Below are 19,878 nucleotides of genomic sequence, written 5' to 3' on the forward strand. Positions count from 1 at the left end.
GTTTAGAAGCTACAGAGTTCAATTGGCTCCTGGGGGTTCTGTCTGATGAGGGCCTGCCTGCCTAGTGCAGAAGCCTGTGTGAGAACTTTTTTGGATTCCTTTATGCAGGTGCTAATCTCATTATTGGGCTCTGTACCTATGACCAAATTACCCCCTCTCCTCTCCTTGGGATGAGGATTTCAATACAGGAATTTAGGGGCAAGAGAGACAGTCATGTTCAGACCTCACTGAATGCTCACAATTCAGTGTAGTCCTGTTCTTTCTCCTTATCTCCTGTACTCCAGCCACCATTGTTCAAATTAAGGCTGGATCCACTGAGACAAGGAACATTAAGAGGCAACAGATAGGAAAAGAAGGCTGTCCATCTGCAACCTACGATCCAGAAACTTCAACCTAACTGATAAAACCCAAATTCTAGACACAGAGCTCAACTTCCTAGACACTACCAAACAAAGCTCAGCAGATGAAAGCACCTGCCACCAAGCCTGGGTTTGATCCCCAGGACAACAAGGCAGAAGGAGAGAACTGACTCCTGCAAGCTGTCCTCTGATCTCCACATGAGTGCTGTGGTGTGCACACACAAATAAATACAAAAACAACAAAAAGTGATTCCCAAGGCCAGAACGTCTGTGACCTGGAGTTCATTCCATCAGCATCCCCTCTCATCTCTAAATCTAAACAATGCACCTCATTAAATCTCCTTACAGAGCTATTGAGACGGCTCAGTTGGTAAACGTTTACTTACAAACATTTAGTTTGAGCCCCAAATCCATGTTAAAAAAAATAAAAGAAAAGGCATGGTGCATGCTTATAATCCCAACCCTGGGGAGCAGAGACAGACAGATCCTTGGCCAGACAGCCCAGCCTACATGACAAGGGTCAAGATAGTGAGAGACCCTGTCTAAAAAATCAACATGGAGGAGACTGAAAAGATGGCTCAGTAGTCAAAAGTACTGCTCTATCAGAGGACTGGGATTCAGAACCCAGAAACCACTCTGGCTGGCTCACAAATACCTCTAACTTCAGCTCTAAGAGATCTGATAACACCCTCTGACCTTCATGGGCACCTCCACACACGTGCACATACACCAAAATACATAAATAAAACAAAACGAAAAGGACAGTGCCTGAGGAACAATACCCCAGGGTATTCTCTGACCTTGCAGCACATACCCACACATGTGCAGCCAAACACAAGCCATACACAAACACATACGTATTTCATTTACACAGGAAATTCTTTACTGTAAGAGAAATAAGTAACCAGCTCATATATTTTTACTTAATTTTTAAACTTAAATTTTAAGCTTTGTTCCATCTTTGAACCTTGTTGTGAACTACATCCTTTGACTAACATAACTTATAAAGCCCCCAAAACACACATGCACAGCCATCATAGACACTAATGGTGACTCTCTCTAGTGAGAAGCCCATATTTATGTCCAATTGTACTAAAGCCACAGCAGTTCTTTGAATTTTCAAAGCCTGCAGAAACACACTAATGTCCCAACTTCCTTTCTGGTGCCTGAAGGTCTGGTAGTACCCACTAAAAGCCTTCTGCCTCACAAGGCAGAGAACTGCTCTACAGATCCACCCCTTTAAAAGCCAGTGTGGTACAGGTACTGAGACTTGGAAACCTCCTGCAGTGACTAAACCACTGGTCACCACAACAGGTCCATGTACCTAAAGTCACTTCTCTAGTTTTAGGAGGGTCTTTCCACTTCTGACCCAGGTACCTCTGACCCTCTCCTCAGCCCTAGGCTGCTCCCAAAGCATACATTTCTGCCTCCCCAAAATATGGTTTGTGCCACACCAATTGCTACAGGGTTCACGGTTGTTTCTTTGTGGCCATGTGCCCCTGCTTGACCATGGGACACAGACTCCACTATCCATCCCAAGGTGACTAAGAAGCATGGTGGACAGAAGATAGTTGATCCCCATTGTAAGATGAATTGCTAAACGGTCTTACTAATAACAAGCCCAGAGCCAGATATTGGGGTGAAAAACTGACAGATCAGAGGACTAAGACAAGCCACAGCCAAGCTCACCTTACCAACCCTCAGCCTCCAGAGAGAGCTACTTCCTGTATATCCACACCTATATGCCTTCCTGTTCCTACCATCTCACTTCCTCTCTCCACTCAGCTACATCACTTCATCTTTCTGCCCAACGCTGTCACTTCCTGTCTGTCTGTAAAGACCTCCAGACCTCCATAGTTAGTGCTGGGATTAAAGGCATGTGCCACCATGCCTGGCTGTGTTTCCAATATGGCCTTGAACTCACAGAGATCTGAATGGATCTCTGCCTCCCAAATGCTAGGATAAAAGGCGTGTGCTACCAGTGCCTGACTTGTATGTTTAATATAGTGGCTGTCTTTTTCCTCTGATCCTCAGATAAGCTTTATTGGGGTGCACAAATAAAATATCACCACACTCCATTGTCAGCTCTATTGGATTTGGGATCTTCTAGGAGATAAAACCCTGAGTATGTCTACAAGAGTATTTCTAGAGAGGCTTAGCTGAGAAGACCCACTCTGAATGTGAGCTGGGAGCCCAGACTGAATACAAAAAGGTAAAGAAAAAAGTGAGCCAAGCATCACTTTGTATCCTATTCATCTCTCTGTATCCTAACTATGGACTCATAACCAGCTACCTCATGCCTCCATCACCACAGCCTTGAGCTGCTCTCACCCACACCTTCCCTGCCATGATGGACTCTATCCTCAAAGTGTTAGGAAAATCAACCCTTCCTGCCTTAGGTTCTCATTACAAAGCTCATCTATACAGTCACATAACACACATCTGAACTTCCCCAGGGGGACCTAAAGCACACCACCTAGAAGGTGGGACAGTCTATCCAGAAGGGCAAGCACCCCAGTGCTTTATTTTAGAACTTCACACTAGTTTCTGCCCTTGTCCTGCCCAACTCTCTCATCTGATCTTGCTTTCTGCTTCACAAGTAGAGTTGGGCTGGGTAAGTCCAGGACCTTGGCCTTGTAAATAGTCTGCTTGAAGCCATTAGAGGATCAAGAGGACATCAATCACAGCCCTCACAAGCTAGGTCAAATGTTTGACCTGAACAGCATTTCCTGGGGTACAGGGTTCTAGAAAGTTTGTAGAAGTCCTGGAGTTAGGGTCTCCCTAGTCCTTATTCCAGCCTAAAGATACCCCTGTTTGGGTGTCTGCTGATGAGAGACCACAGGATGCTGTTCTTCCCAGAGCTCTCAGCTAACACCTCACCTATCAGGTCTTTGGTGACAAAGAATGGAAAGGGGGTGTTTTTAAGGAGTCGAGAATGAAAACTTGGCCTAGACATGTGGCTCAATGGGTAGAGTGCTTCTCTAGTATGCTCAACTCTCTGAGTCTGATTTCTAATCCTGAAAAAAACGGAGTGCAGTAGCCCATGCCTGTAATCCTAGCATTCAAGAGTAGAAGCAGGAGTATCAGAAGTTCAAGGTCATCCTCAGCTACATGGTACATTTGAAGACAGCCTGGATTATGTTCTTCTTAGTCACCAGGTTCAGAACTGGGATGGGTGATAGGGTATGTGTCACATGAACACAAAAAAACAACCATAGACGCCCCCCGCCCCTTGCAGTCAACAGGGAATCAGGGGCAGCACAAACCAGAGTCTGAAGCTACAGAAATGTAAACTTTGGGGTGAAGTCAGAGATAACACTTTCTCAATATTAAGGGGGCAAGAAGACCCTGGCCAAACTAAACAAGTGGCATTAGCCACTTGAGCCCACCGTGGTGGCCAACAGCTGTTTAAAAATAGTAAAAATAAATAAACAATAAAACATTAGTAATTTAAAAGCTAGTTGGTCCATACCTGAAGACTTGCCATGTCAGGGCACCTTGTGGCTAACTAGCCTCTCTTTTCCCCACTGCCCTGTGCCCATGCCTTCCTGGGAGCATTCTCACCCTCTGTCAGGCACCATCTGGCCATGTCGTTGCAAGGCTGGAGAGCAGCCAGGAATTGGCACAAGCTGAGAGTGAAGATTATGGGCCTATGTGCTGGACCTGGCTCAAGGGACCTTGGCTCTCTCCTGATTTGATGGCTGGAGAGGGCTCCAGCTGCATGAAGAGTGGCCTTCCAGGGCTGACAGATGGGCAGCCCCAGGAGAAGCCACATGGCAGGGCTTGTTGTTAAATGCAGCTCATTAGATTTTATCCACAAGATGCAGCCGACTTGGCAGGGACACACCTGTCCCCAGCAGGAGCAACCCACAGTGGACTGCAGTGGGGAAGTTAGAGGAGTGATATGCCTCTTCCAGACCTCAGAGCCCCTATTTCTTTTGGGGTGACCTCAGGGAAAGCCTGAAGAGCATGATGGCTGTGGCCAAGGGTCTTCATTTTCCAGCCTGCTCAGGAAAAGTGGAGCAGCCAAGGTGGAAAGAAAGCCAGGTCTCCCTACTGGCAGAGGCTGGACTCTGAAAACAACTACACCAGGGACCAAATAGCAATCACTTTAGGCATTGTAGACCAAAATCCAACATGTGAATACAGTGTCAGGATTTGAAATATTGAGAATGTAACTATTTATAATTGTGAAAGCCATTAATGGACCATACAGACAGAAGGCCATAGTTTGCCAAGTCCTGGAGTTTTTGTGAGTCAGGATGCCATCAGAAAAGGTCAACTGTAGATCTCCTCTAAAGTAGTGCTCTCTCATGAGGGCACTATGAAGGATTCTGGGGAGAGCTGACCTTGTAATACCTCTGCACACCAACCTCTGTGACAACACCTGCATTACGTCTCATTATTGTGACCAGATAGGCAGAAAGATTTATTCTTGTTCAGTTTCATGGCAGAGAAAGCACATCAGTTGGACCAGCACCCTCTAGTCTCAGATTGCAGAGATGAGTTCAAAGGGTGCTGCATAGGGACCCCCAGCAGTGCTCAGTCTTGCTGTTGCCCCAATCCCTGTTTACAGATATAATGGTCAGTGCTAGGTCAACTTGCCCAGCTATCTTAGGACAACTCTGTCAAGTATTACTTGTAGGTGGGCCCCAGAACCTAAGCCGGCCACATATGCAGCCACTTACTCCATTTTGGTTCCCTTATCTACCAAATGTTATTACTCACCCTCCCCATTCTCGGAAAGACAGCAGAAAGGCGAGTGTGACACCAGGTAAGCTGGCCAGAAATCTTGCCAGGGACACCTGGAGCCAGTCGCTCACCTCACTTAGATCCATCTTCCTTACCTGTAAAAGGTGTAGCCACGTGCCCAGCTCATGCTGGTTGTTGAAGTTCCCAGTGTTGCTCATCTATACTTGTCTCAGGTTAGTCCTCAGTGGCAACTTACAGGATTCACATATGAAATGGCAGCACAAAAATATCCGGAGACATGGATACAGGAGTAAAGGATGCAGAGAGAGAACTACCATGGGTGAGGCAGGGAGGTGCTGATCTGAGCGGAGTGGGGGACAGAGCTCATGGGATGACTGAAGACTGAGCCGCCACTGTACCCCACTTCTCAGGGCAGCACCCATGAGTCTCTGACATGAAGGTGAGAGAGACATGGAGAAGTATGTGTGATAATGTTAATAGTCAATTAGACAGAACCTAGAATCACCTAAGAGATAGGCTGTTAGGCATGCCTACGGGAGGTTATCTTGACTACATTCATTGAAATGAGAATTCCCTAGGACTGTGTATGTGGAGAAAAAGAACTGAGCAGAAGCATGAATTCATCACTGTCTTAGTCACTGTTCTATTACTATGAAAAGACACTATGTTTGAAGCAACTTTTATAAGAGAAAGCATTTAACTGGAGGCCTGCTACAGTTTCAGAGGTTTAGTCCATTATCGTCATGGCAGAGAGCATGGTAGCATGCAGGCATGGTGCTGGAGAAGAAGCTGAGAACTACATTGTGATCTGAAAGCAGAGACAGAAAGAGAGAGATCGAGAGAGTAGGGGGACCTGGCTTTTGAAACCACAAAGCCCACCCCCCAGTGACACACTTCCTCCAACAAAGCCACACCTACTCGAAAAAGGCACACATTCTAATCCTCTTCAAATAGTGTCATTTACTGGTGACTAAGCATTCAAATATATGAGCCAACTTGGATTCTGTTCCCAGCACACAATCAGGCAGCAGACAACCACCTGTAACTCTAGTTCCTGGGAATCTGGCACCCTCTTCTGGCCCCTTCACATATGTAGTAAATGTAAACTCATACAAGTACACACACACACACACACACACACACACACACACTTTTTTTTAATGTGTATGGGTAGTTTGCCCATATGTCTGTCTGTGCACCATATGTGTGCCTGGTTCACACAGAGGCCAGAAGAGGGCATCAGATCTGGAACTGGAATTATAGACAATTGTGAGCTGACATATGGGTTCTGGGAATGTAATCCAGATCTTCTAGAAGAGCAGCCAGTGCTCTTAACCACATTTCCAGTCCCTACACATAAATTTTAAAACCTGGATGTGGTTATCTATTTTAATGTCTCCACAGTTTTAAGAAGACAGTATTGAGAACTTCTTCCTGAAATGATGGTGGGAAGATGGTGGAGACTTTAGGAGGTGGAGTGCAGCTAAAGGAAGATCACTGGGACAATGGTTTTGGAGGCTATATCGGGTTTCTGTCCATCCAGAGGTGAAGAAGACCCTCTACCATACAATTCTGCTACCATGATATTCTGACCAAGTACACAGGGCCAAGCAGCCAAATACTGAACTCTTTACAAATCAATCAAAATAAATCTTCCCTCATTTATATTGTTTCTGTAGGTATTTGTTCATACCCATGATGAAACTGACTAGCATATATTTCACATAACAAGAAGTCTGAGGGCAGGAGACTCAGGTAGTAGTCACATCTCCATGACATAGGACTACTTACTCTGGGAGATTATTTTACTGCTCTTGCTCTCCTGGTTTTAAGATAGCTGTTGCAGCCATCATTCCCCCACAAAACACTTGCATCCCTACATGGAGAGAGACGCTTTTTCATCTACATCAAGTTCTTTATAGTACCATTGGCCAGAACTGGGTCACATGTCTAATCCAAAAGCAATCCTTGGCAGAGAAGAGACACCTGAGCCAGAGTTTACCCTACCACCACCACTTGAGTGCATCATGCCCCATACCTGACCACAGTTAGAATCCTGTTGGAAGAAGGATGGTGTGAGTGATGTGGTGGAAAACAATTGAAATGCCAGGCCTTATTAGAAATTTTGCTTTTTAGTCTCTGGATATTTCTAACCAGAGAGATTATACTGTCGAGACAAGTGAGTCATCATGCCCTTCTGACAGAAGTCTGGTGAATTAATGCTTCCATCCAAATTCCCAGGGAGACACAGATGCATGGACAGAATAAGTCAATGAAAATGTTGGGCTGTCCTTGGAATCACAGCAGGAGCTGAGAGACTGTGTTTATAGAGATGGGCTGGACTGGAGTCCCTTGCATAAGGATTTTGTAATTAATGGCTTTTATTCATCCACTCTATGATGGGCACTCTGCTAAGACACAAAAGAAACAGTTCATAAAACACGGAGAGGAAAAACAGATTGTATTTTCCAAATACTTCATGCATGGCTCCAACAGGGATGGGATGAGAGTGCTCTCCTAGCTCTGTTGAACACTGTTGAATCCATCATGACAACAGACCAGGAACAGGAAAATACCAGCATTTTCATTCTAGCTCTGGGACTCAGGTTCTTCATTTGCAAAAATAAGCTTTGGGTGTTAAGTTCAAAATCTTTGCAATTCTGTCCTCTCTAACTACAACTTGGTACCACAAATGATAGCAGAGCCCAGAGGTCTGAAACCAGTGGTACTATAGGCTATAGTTATTCTCTTTAGACTGATAAAATAATGTCCTGCTGATAATTACAGTATTACTCACTGTGGTGGTGGTGGTGAAGGTGGTGGTGATTGATAATGATGGTAGTGATGATGCTAGTAGTGGCAATCATGATGACGGTGATGATAACTACATATGATGATGATAGTGGTTGGGACGGTGATAGTTGGGATGATGATAGTGTTGATGGTAGTAATGGTGACGATACTTAACTCACTGAGTCCTTGCTGTATGATGTGCATTGGTGTACATGTATGGTGTCATTTAATTTCTTCAAGAACTATAAACCATGTACTTTTTAAAAATAAAGCAATGTCTCATTTAGTCTAGTCTAGCTTCAAATTCTTTATGTATCCAAGAATGATCTGGAACTTCTGACCCTCTACCTACATCTCCTGAGTGCTAGGATAACAGGTTTGTGCCACCATGCCAGTAAACCAGATGCTTTTATTATTGCCGTGTAACAGATACCGCAACTAAGATTTAGGGAGGGTCTTGGCTAAGGTCATTTGTTATGATCTACTTGTGTGTCCCCTATCCTTAGCTCAATGTCCATATATTGAGGCCCTAAACACCAGTGTGACTATTTTAAGACACAGCCTATGACATAATTAAGGTTACATGAAGTTGTAAGTGTAGGCTCTAACTCAAAATAACTGATGTCCTTATAAGAAGAGGAAGAGAGGCGGGTAGGGTGGTTCAGTAGTTAAGAGTACTGGCTGCTCTTACAGAGGACCCAGGTTCAATTCCTAGCACCCACATGGCAGCCCACAACCATCTGTAATTCTAGTCCCAAGGGACCCAGTGCCCTCTCTGGCCTCCACAGATAATGCATACACATGGTACACAGATATCCATACAGGCAAAATGCTCATATACATAAAAAAAATTTAATTAGAGGAAGAAACAATAGGAGGTAAAGCATGTGTGGTCACAGTAAAGTGACAGCCATCTGCAAACCAAAGAGACTTCAGAAGCAACTAATCCTGCCTATATTTGACCTTGGGCATCTATAGTATTTGTCTGGCAGCTCCAGTTGACCAATAAATACCCAATGGTAAAACCAACATTAGAACCAGATGGTTAGGTTCCAGGCTAATATTCCTAAGGACATTATTATCTATAATCCAACCCTTTGTTTGCAGGGATGAAGAGTATCTTTATGCCTGGGGTAAGTGTAAAACATAGTAGGTGCAAGATGATCACTTCTCATCCCATTCCCTCCTTCCTTTGTATAATGGGTGATAATCTATTCAGGAGTAGCCAAGACCCACATTTTGGATAGAACTGGTCCCAGGGAAATAGGAGTGAGAACAGTGTGTGGCTAGAACCATCTGGGTAATTTGCAGGGTTGGGTCATGCCTAAAATGGCTGCAGGCCTGGAAGAGATTTGGACAAGAAATGGACAACACTATCACCATCTGCTTCCATGGAAGAGTCTTGGATACCACTCCAACCAAACAGCTCTGAGTTTCACTTCTGCCTTCCCCAAGGTGTGGGGCCTTGGGCAAGTCACTTCTTCCTCTGAGCCTATGTCTCCATCTGTCACACAGAGAGGAGCATCTGACTCGACAGTGGGCCTGTGAGGATGAGAGCATTTGCTAAATGAGAAGCTGCTTCACAGATGGTCTGAATTCAGTACCACTTAACCCCAGGGACTACCTAAATCTCCTTAGCATCATCAAAGCAAAACCCACAGTTACAAATCCCCTGGCAGATACTGCCAGTAATTTCTGGAAGGAGCTGAGTATAAATTATAGATCACAGCTTCTTGGGTCAGCTGTGATTCTGGATCTTGCCCACCTGCACACTAGGATCTGGGCTGACTCTCCTTGGAGTGCTGTTCATGGCCTCAGGGGTCTCTGCTCCCCCGCAGTGCCTACCTCCTGCTCCAGATTTCCTTCCCAAAGAGCAAATGCTCCTTGCTCTGGTATTGAGAAGATGTTCTGGAAGGACTCATAAAAAAATGTCCTCCCATTGGACCCCAAGGCTTGGAACCCCTACACCTGAGCCCTAGCCCCAGCTCCACTGAGTATACCCACTGTATCTGCCTCTATCCTTGGGCAAAGATTCCCTATCAGGAAATCCAGGAAGAGAAACAGAATCTCGATGGCATTCTGTCTTTAAGACTAGGAGACTGCCAAAAGGCCAGTTCTCTGAAGGATCTTACCTGCCTGTGGGATTAAAGGAGGCTTCTTGGCTTCCACTCTGTGGGCCCCACCCTTCCCACCTACCCTAAAGTCATGCTTCCAAAGCCATATGATGCAGTGGGGTCCCTTTCCACCCCAAGCCTGCCTCCAGAAACCCCAGTCAGCAGAGTAGAAGAGCACTGGCCCATGCTGTCACCTCTGGCTTCGTCTTTTGAGAGGTTGTGCTTCCCTGAGATCTTTTCCTCATCAGAAAATGAACTAGTAATGAATTAAGAATGAAGCTGCTGTCAACATCCACATCACAATGATGATGTGAGAACGAAAGGAGATGATGCACTAAAATGCTTAGCACAGGCCTGACAGGTGAGTCTCAATCATGCCAGGTATGTGATACAGATCTGGACTTCCCAGTATATAAAACCTAAGGCTGTGACAGTGAAGGTTCCCTTTGTTTTTGTGCCTTGGACACCTTGATCTCTTCAGTTCTACTCAGAGAATGTGTGCAGGTGACCTTGAGAGACATAAGAGATGCAAAAGGCCTGAATCACCTGACATTGGCCTTAGCCTTGAGGAGAATGGAGAGCAGAGCTCAGCCTGCAGGGAGCACAGTTCCTGGCATCAGCAAAACTCCTACAGTCTTCTCCGAGACTGTGTTCTCATCTTAAAGGCTAATGAGATTGGTTCCTCCTCATTATCTTCATCACAGAGCTGTGCGGAACCAACTAATATACTAGAGAGAAAGCTTTTGTAGACCACCGTGGGATGGACCACTCCAAAGGTAATGTTTATGAGAATGGTTGCTACCTACGAGTCCACTCACCATAACCCAGCCTTGTTCCTAGCAAGTTCAAAGACACTCCAGCTATTAAAAGTCTCCGTTAAAAATAGCCAGATGCCACTCAATTCTTTTGCTTCATCTTTGTATTTGAAGTAAATAACGTAAAATTATCCAACACAGGAGCTGGTAATGAAGTGCTTGATGGTAGGATACATTCATCTTTTCTCCAATTTAGGTTTTTTAACCACTGCTACAAATTACCTATTGCCACTTTCGTTAAATTAAATTGTAAGGAAAATTAGGAAACAGCTCATATTTTAATCAATGTTTGCCTTGACCATGAAAAAAAGAGGCTCCTCTTTTGCCTGTCTCTAATGAGGAGTGTTAATTATCTTGGTTACATGCTAGCAAATTAATTATGAACTAATGAAGTTAAAGGAGGTCATTTGTTAAGGGAAACAGATCACATATTGTTAACTCTGGGGGATTAAATGGAAAACCTCTGTTAGAAAAATGGTTTTTAAAATTAGACCCAATATTTGGTTTGTGAAGTTGCCCAGAGGACAGTTTGCATAACAAAGTACCCTTCCCCCATTCCACAGATCACAGAGTGCTGCCAGTCTAGAACAGAGGGCACCACTCTGGACACCATTTACCTCTGCTGGGTGGTTAGGTAACTCTGGACGTTTCCTTTCTTGGTATGTGTGTGTTTGAGTTGTGGGGAGGGACTTTGGGGGATTTAGTGGAGTCCATGATAAAGACAGTTGAGAGCTCAGTTAGTAAAGTGTTTGTCTTGAAAACATACAGGCCTGAGTTCAATTCCCCCAGAACCCACATGAAAGAGCTGAGTACAGTGGCATCTGCTTATGGTCTCAGCACTGAGGAGATGGAGACAAACATTCCTGGGATTCATTGACTGACCAGTCTATTCAAATCAGCAATTTCAAAGCCAGTGAGAAGTACTGTCTCAGGAAACAAAACAAGGTAGATGTTATCCTAAAGAATGAAATCCCAGACTGATCTCTGGCTTCCACATGTACATGCACACAGGTACAGGTACACCTACACAACACATGAGCACATACATATCTACATACATATGCCAAAAATTGTAGGAGGGTAATTGGAAAGTGTGTGCAGAGAGCAAGTCATCTTGGTGGGGATGAAACATCAACACCCTGATATACACTGAAGCCTCCGCCCCAGCCCTAAGGCAGTTCTGTATTCCCCAAACATAAACCCGGTGTGGTGAATGGAAACTGTCACACTGGCTCAGGTTTCCAAAAGCTGAATGAGATACAGAATTCCTGGTTTAGTCAACAGCTGAGCTCTCTGGTGTGAAGTGTGTCCAAGGATTTGAGTGCCCTGCATAGGGTGAGGAAAACTGCTGCTTGCCTCTTGTGTTAGTTACTTGTCTCTCTACTGTGACCAAATGCCCGACAAGAAGCAACTTAAGGGAAGATTTATTTGGGGTCATGATTTGAGGGTATAGTACATCATGCCAAGGAAGGCATGGATGAAAGATCAGCTCTCAGCTGTGATGGTGGGACTGTAAGGCTTCTTGCTCATATCTAGACAAATCTCGAAGCAAAGACCACTCAGCAAGTGGGGCCAGGCTATAACCCTTAAGGCCCACCCTTGGAGATATACTTCCTCCAATGAGGTTCCACCTTCTAAAGGTCTCATGACTTCCCAAAACAGCACCACCAGCTAGAAATGAAGTGTTCAAACACATGGAACCTATAAGGGACATTTTACATTCAAACCACAACACCTTCCAGTGTCCCTTTTGTCTGTTCTTAGTAGAACCCCCAGTTCATTCACCCAATTAGAAAACTATGGGTGCCTACTTTACACCTGAGTAATGAAATCTCAGTCAGGGAAATGTGGGCAGAGAAAGGTAGCTGGTTATAATTTCTGAAGAAAATAGCTGATTTATTTTTTTCTTTTCTCTACCTTGTTTCCCTCATGGTTGTAGCCATAATGGCTGAAACTTCAATGCTGAACAATTTGAGGAAGAGGCAACCTTGAAGATGAAAGCCATTCACTCACTGATGGTGGCAATACAGGAAAAGCAGAAGCCTGATGCAAGCCCTGCATCTTCTTCAGATGCATTGCTACATGAAAGGGAAAATATCTGATGTGCATCATGCATTGTGGTTCTTATTAGATGGCGTGGTGCAGCTTTTTGTTCTAAACTGAATGATCTCTACAAATCACACAATGAGGAATACAATCATCTGAGTATGGGCAGCAAACTGTTTTGTCTTGCCTGCCTAAGGTACCTGATTGGTCTAATAAAGAGATGAATAGCCAATAGCTAGACAGAAAGAATAGGCAGGGCTGGCAGGCAGAGAGGATAAGTAGGAAGAGAAATCTAGGCTTGAGAGGAGAAACAAGAGAAGGAGGAGAGAACTAGGAAGATGCCAGGGACCAGAAGCCAGCAGATACAAGAAGCAGATACGAGATGAAAGTTAGATACACAGGAGGAAAAAAAAGTAAAAGGCCCCGAGGCAAAAGGTAGACAAAGAGAAACAGGTTAAGTTAAAAGAGCTAGGCAGAAAAGAGACAAGCTAAGGCCAAGTATTCAAAACTAAGATGTCTCCGTGTCATCATTTGGGTTGGTGGCCCAGAAGAAAAAGCCTGGCATGGCATCTTTTATGCACCATGGTAAAGATGGGCTAGGAAAGCTTCCTACCTACTTTTCTTAGAACACGAGGAGCCTCAGTGATGATCTCAAACCTCCATGTCATATCAAGGAGAAACCGGAAGGCAACAGTGGCTGAAATGTATCCAATTTTTAACCCAACAAGGTCAGAGGCCAACCAAAATTCCTAACCTAGCCTCATCCCAGGATGGATTAATGAAAACTCTTAGTCATGGGGGCCTTGTTAATTAAGGGTCAGGGAGTGTTTTCATGACACCTCTTCATAGTCCACAAGCATAACCTCAGTCATATTCTAGAAAGCCTGCCCACTAAAATATGCACACATAAATCAGACTGTCTAGTAGCCACATTAAGCAAAAGGAAATAAATACAATTGATTTTAATATTTTACTTAATTCTATGTTTTCAAAATAGTGCCATTTGCTAAAATTACTCCTTATTTATTGCTAATGTCAGAGAGCATGGATGCACATGAGTGCAGGTAGGTTCCCACAGAGTCAGAAGAGGGCATCAGGTCCTCTGGATCTGGAGTTACAGGTGGCCACCAGATGTGGGTGTTGGGAAACAAGCTGGGTCCTATGAAGGAGCAGTATGGGCTTTAACCACCGCACCACCTCCCCAGCCTCATCCTTTGCCTGTTTCAAAACTTGGGGGAGAGGGGGTCTTACTTTGACTTTATTCTCATTGAGTCTATTAAACATATGAGTTCTTTGTTAAAGATGAAGTCTGATGTCTGTGCCTCTTTCTGTGTGTGTGGTACCTTGTGTTGATCTGAGTTGTTTTTAAACAGTCAAGTATTCCAGCCTTGCTGTTTATAGCATCTAGATATTTTGACTTACTGAAGAAGGCGTGCACTCCCCCAAGATGACAAAAATACCTGCCTATATTTTCTACAAAGATTATTCTATTCTGGTTCTTGTTTGTTTAGCAATGTGTTCCATCTGGGAAGTATCTCTGCCCAGCATAATTCTTATACTTACAAAAATATGGTGCTAACCCTGGTGCCCAGCTGGAGAGAAAGGAGCTCCCCAAGGAGACTGGAAATGATGAAAGAAGAGTTCTCCAGGAAGGACCAGAGATTACTTGTTGGGTGGGAAACGCAGAAGTACTGGGAGGAAAGTGCCTCACTGGCTAAGCCAGGCGGCCAGAAGTGACAGCAAGAACAGAGGCCAGGAGCCCAGCTGACTCCTGCCCCTCCCATCCCCTCTATAGCCTTCACAGGGACTTAACCAAAGGAATATTTTTCTCATCACTTGGAACCTTGGTTTATCACCAGTAAAATGGGGATCTTAATACCACATGGAATTGTAGTTGGGTCTAAACATCCTCTCTATGTCTCCCTTTTTTGCTCTCTGAAGGAGAGATCACCACAGCTGGGATGGATGTGGTGATCACATACACCAATATTCAGGGGCTAGCAACAGTGCTGAGGACACCTTTCCTAGCTTTGAGGTGCCGGGCTGGACAGCTCTCATCAGGAATCATCCTGGTCCTTGAAGTCAAATACCACCTGGAGCTTCAGTGAAGGCTTCACTAAGCCAGACATCTACTCATCTAGCATTGGAGGGACTGCTGGTGGGGAAAGCTGCTTTAGGAAGGTAGAATTCTTACCTGAGTTATTGCAGTCAGGACCTAGACCCTGGAAGCCTTAGCAGGTGAGGCTAGTTCACCTGTCTTCAATAGGTCATTAAAAAAAGAAACAAACAAACAAAGTAACAGTGAAAAGCAAAAAGGGGGAATTTATTTAATGTAACCATTTTGGGGAAAAGAGCAAAGAGGTCCAGTGACTCCTCACCCAAGTTCATCTTTGGAGTTCCAACATGAGGCCTAAGTTTAAATAGAAGGCAAGAGATGTGCATAACTAAGCAGCCTTGGTCAGAGTGTGGTCTACCCGTCACCATTGTCTGGGCTCCAGTCTCTCCTGCAAAGTGGTCTGATAAGTTGTCAGAACTGTGTGAAACCTTCTACCAGGAGATATGTTCCTCCTCTGGCTGGTACCAGGCCTTTCCTTCTCTCCACATGAGATTCTGGAGGAAATTCCAATTCCTTGGGGATCATTGTTTCAATAGTCTAAGAGCCAAAGGGGAACAAGTATCTCTTTTGAATCATCTTCATTTCCAGGGCAGCTACAGCCGATAAGGGTTTCTCTAAGAAAGTGATATTTGAGCTATTGCCTGATTGATAAAGGACACAGACTGGGGGAAGCTTGACTCCAGATGTAGGAACAATTATGACACTCCCTGTATCGAGAGAGTCTTACTGCAGATAGAAGCCGCATGGGAAGGTACATCAAACAGGCCAGGGGTAAGGGCAGCTGATACTATGCATTGGAAGAAAGTTATCTGGAAGAGAGAAATACAGTGAAAGGAGTGTGCAGAAAGTCTACCTAGCTCAGCAGGAAGATGAGATTGGAGCCAGAACCGTCCTTCCTCTGGGAACTGTCCCCCTGAGGAGTCTGTGATAGCTCCCCACTTACCCCAGTAGAAATATCACAATTGTAGACATAATACAAGACAACAAGCCTTCTTTTTTTTTTTTTTTTTTTTTTTTTGGTTTTTCGAGACAGGGTTTCTCTGTGTAGCTTTGCGCCTTTCCTGGGACTCACTTGGTAGCCCAGGCTGGCCTCGAACTCACAGAGATCCGCCTGGCTCTGCCTCCCGAGTGCTGGGATTAAAGGCGTGCGCCACCACCACCCGGCTACAAGCCTTCTTTTATGAAGCAAGCCCAGCAGGCTTCCAAAACACCCTTTGCTCTGTCCCTTTTCTTTGACATGAGCAGCTGCACTAATGTAAGTTTACCCATCAGATTAAAAATAATTTGTTAAATAACTGTGGAGTTATTTCTAAGTGGTTTTGGTTGTTGGCATGACATGCAGGATTCATGCTCTCTGGGTAACTGCAAGGCATAGCTAGACAATGAAGAGGAGACTGGAAACAAAGTCCAGGTCAAATAAACCTGTGTTATATTGTCACTAGGAGAGATTGTAGCTTGGATTATTTTGCTCTTTGTTCACAATTCTCCCTTTTATTGTGGCAAAGATTATTAAATACAGGGCAAGATTTGGACTTTATTTATTTTCCATGAAAACGAAAACAAGACTATCCTGAGTTGGCACTGAAGTTGGTACTTTGGGGAAAATCATGATGTTGAATTAAGACCCAGTTCCTGTCCTTGGGAGCTCACAGACTGTTGTGGAAGGTGGAGAGACAGATATATAAACAAGTAGCTCTTAAGAAAAAATGGGATGAAATAATAGCTGACCTCCAGCCAGTTCTGCACTCAGGAGTTGGATGAAGGCAGATGAGTCACAGATAAATTCCCAGAGGACAGATGTTGGTCTCATTAGCTTCTCCAGGAGCACTGGCAGGCCCCTGCACTGCTGTTAGAAGAGGTATGGAAACCAGGGGTTACCCTGCATGGGTTCTTGTTTCTAGCTATGCCTCATTTCAGTTCAGCTCTTGTATATACTTCAGACAGCCAGGACTGGGCCCATAAGATCAAAGGCCAGGAACTGTTTTCCTTATTGCATACCCAACTACAGTGATTACAAATCACCTCGCTCCTGACTCATGAGGGTTACAATTCAGAAGGTCTGTATATCTAACCAGCTGTAGGAAGTTCTGAGCCTGACCCAGGACCACATCCTAGTGATAAGGAAAAGTGAATTCAACCTATGTTCCTCTCCACTTGCTCTGATGTAAGGAGGCACATCCTAGCAGGGCAGGAGGGTGTGTAAGGTAAGCAATGTAAACTTGGGGGAAGGAATGACTCAACTGAGCTTTTCTTTTCTTGGCTACAAAGTGAAAATAAATACTTTACTGGTGTGTCAGAGGAACCAAACATGATAAAAATATATGATGTATAAGTTACTACGTTTTCCCAATCAGAATATTTGCAAGACCACTGTGCTGTTTTGAAAGAAAATGATCCCCAAAGGGAGTGGCACTATTGGGAGGTGTGGCTGTGTTGGAGTAGATGTGGCCTTGTTGGAGGAAGTGTGCCACTGTGGGGGCAGTTTTTGAGGTCTCATATATGCTCAAGCCACACCCAATATCTCAGTTCACTTCCTGTTGCCTGCTGATCAAGATGCAGGACTCTCAGCTCCAACACCTTATCTGCCTACACACTGCCATATCCCATCATGATGATAATGGACTAAACCTCTGAAACTGTCAGTCACACCCTTAATTAAATGATTCCTTTTATAAGAGTTGCCCTGGTCATGGTGTCTCTTAACAACAATGGAAACGCTAACTAAGACAACCACCAAAATGACTCAGCAGATAAAGGTACTTGCCCCTAAGTCTGACTGCCTCAGTTTGACTTACATGGTAGAAGGAGAGAACCAACTCACACAGGGTTTTCTAACCTCCACATGCATATACATACAAAGATTAACTCATTTCTATTAGGCCAAGACCGAGTGGCCAAAGCTGCATTTACTCTCTCACATCAGCCAACCACCAAATGAGCAAAATGCATGTGACAATGGTTTTCAGTCCCAAGGGACCTTACATTGTGAGGGACAGTGATGCTGAAGATGCAGGAAACAAAAAGGATGGATGCTTCAGCTTCCTATTTTCAGGGAAATCCCAAGACGACACAGTGCAGGAAGGAGAACCTCAGAGGAATCTACTCTGTTCTCTGGTTCAAAGACACAGAGCTGAGAAAAGAGGGAGACTCATGGATCTAGGGGTTAAAGGACAGAGAACTAGAGAAGGGAAAGCCAATCAAGGGGAAGTCAGGAGACCCATAGAGGGTGCCTTGAGTATTTAAAGGTTTTTTAAAATTTATGTTTGTGTTCCTGGATGTATGTCTGTATCTACACCATGTCCATGCAGGTGCCTGGAGTGGCTAGAAAAAAACACCTAGTCTAAGGACACAGCTCAGTGGGTAAACCTTAGCTCAGATCCCCAGAACCCACAATAAAGTTGTACACTGTAGTATGTCTCTCAGTGCTCATACGAAGAAATGGGAGGTGGAGACAGGAGAATTTCCAGAAGATTGCAGGCCAACAGGTCTGATATAGGCAGCCCTGACTCAATCAAAGTAGAAGGCAAGGACACCTGAAACTGTCCTTTGACTTCCACATGGCAGGCACACACACACACACACACACACACACACACACATGCGTGCATAAGCACACATGCATACAAAAATCTTAAAATGGCCATATCTGTATTAAACAGTCTGAACACCTGGTTAACTGATTATAACTTCCATCACTGGGAGAGCTGGAATGTTGCAGTTTAAGAGCCAAATCATCTTGAGCTGTCGTTGGCCCTCTAAGTAATCATTCATCACTCACCTCTGTGTGACTGCCAGGTGAATTTTCCCATGGAGTGATATGAATCCTACTCATCCCAGACAGGGCAGCAACAACAAGCCAAAGAATGATTCTCCCTAAGTCCATCTCGACAAGCCATGAGTTTATTGCGCTTACTTGCAGAGTATGGGTAAAGGTTACTTGTAGGAACACAGATAACCTCAAAGCAATTACAGCTCTGAAAAGTCTTACCCCACATGGATGGCAGCCTCCTAATAACTGAATAACAGAAGGCCTCTCTTGGGTAAACCTGCACATTCTATACACTCTGTCACCTCCCAAGACCATGAGCATGCGCAGAATCACATATAACTAACTGGAAAGGAGGTGTAAAGTAGACTGGCTAGACTCCCAGATGATGGTCAATGACCCTTGCCACCTCTTCCTCCTATGAAGGAATCTTGGCAGGCACAACCTTGAGAGTCTTTTGCAAGTAGTCATAGCTAATCTGATGAAGATAGTAATGGCTACTATGCCCGGGGGACAGTGTTCTATAAAGGTGACTTAGCATCCTGTGACTATTGGGTCAATCTTTTTGGAATGTACAGATACCTTGATTTTACCAACTCAAAGGCTAAGAGTGTCATCAGATAGCATCTAATGCCTATAGTAGAGATTTTCCTGTTTTACAATGTTTCTACCAATATCAAAGTGCCTTGGTTTAAGATATTTTTGTTGTTGTTGTTTTGTAACTGTAAAAATTTTGTAGAACTGTTGTCATGTGGAGCTTGGAATTGGGGAAACCTAAATCTGTCTTTCTCAGCCATGGCTACTTGTATTTATTTGGCTCTCAAATAAACTGTCTGTTATTTCTTTTGAGGTGAGAGGTGTGTTTTTACGTCATCAAAAGTCAGAGAGCAAGTAGTTCACCTTTGTGAGTCACAGCCTCTGCAGCTGCTTACTGCACCACTGCAACACAGAGCAGCCTTCAACACTGTGAATAAGCAAGCACACTGAAAATTGACACTCAGATATTTTACATGTTAAACAATATCCTTTTTTCCTTCAATTTTGTTTGCTTGTTTATTTAGAGAAAAGTTATCACTATGTGGCCCAGATCGGCCTAAAACTCACAATTCTCTTAGCCTTCCAAGTGCTAAGATTATGAGCATATACCACCATACCC

General features: G+C 44.3%; 1 long non-coding RNA gene across 12 annotated transcripts in view; it reads left to right on the forward strand.

Moving 5' to 3' along the window:
* The window catches only part of LOC143271198 (uncharacterized), a 26,772-nt gene extending 12,966 nt beyond the window's left edge, over positions 1-13,806 (forward strand). For 8 of the 12 annotated variants that reach the window (XR_013048437.1, XR_013048435.1, XR_013048431.1 and 5 more), the window contains one exon: positions 6,477-6,737. This is a non-coding gene — a long non-coding RNA (uncharacterized LOC143271198). Of the gene's footprint in view, positions 1-6,476; positions 6,738-8,972; positions 11,740-12,733 lie in introns of those variants that run through there. The other 4 variants (XR_013048441.1, XR_013048438.1, XR_013048439.1 and 1 more) reach the window with 3 other exon arrangements.
* The last annotated feature ends 6,072 nt before the right edge of the window (positions 13,807-19,878 follow it).

The sequence above is a fragment of the Peromyscus maniculatus genome, chromosome 1 (genome assembly GCF_049852395.1).
Source record: "Peromyscus maniculatus bairdii isolate BWxNUB_F1_BW_parent chromosome 1, HU_Pman_BW_mat_3.1, whole genome shotgun sequence".
Classification (NCBI taxonomy): Eukaryota; Metazoa; Chordata; class Mammalia; order Rodentia; family Cricetidae; genus Peromyscus; species Peromyscus maniculatus.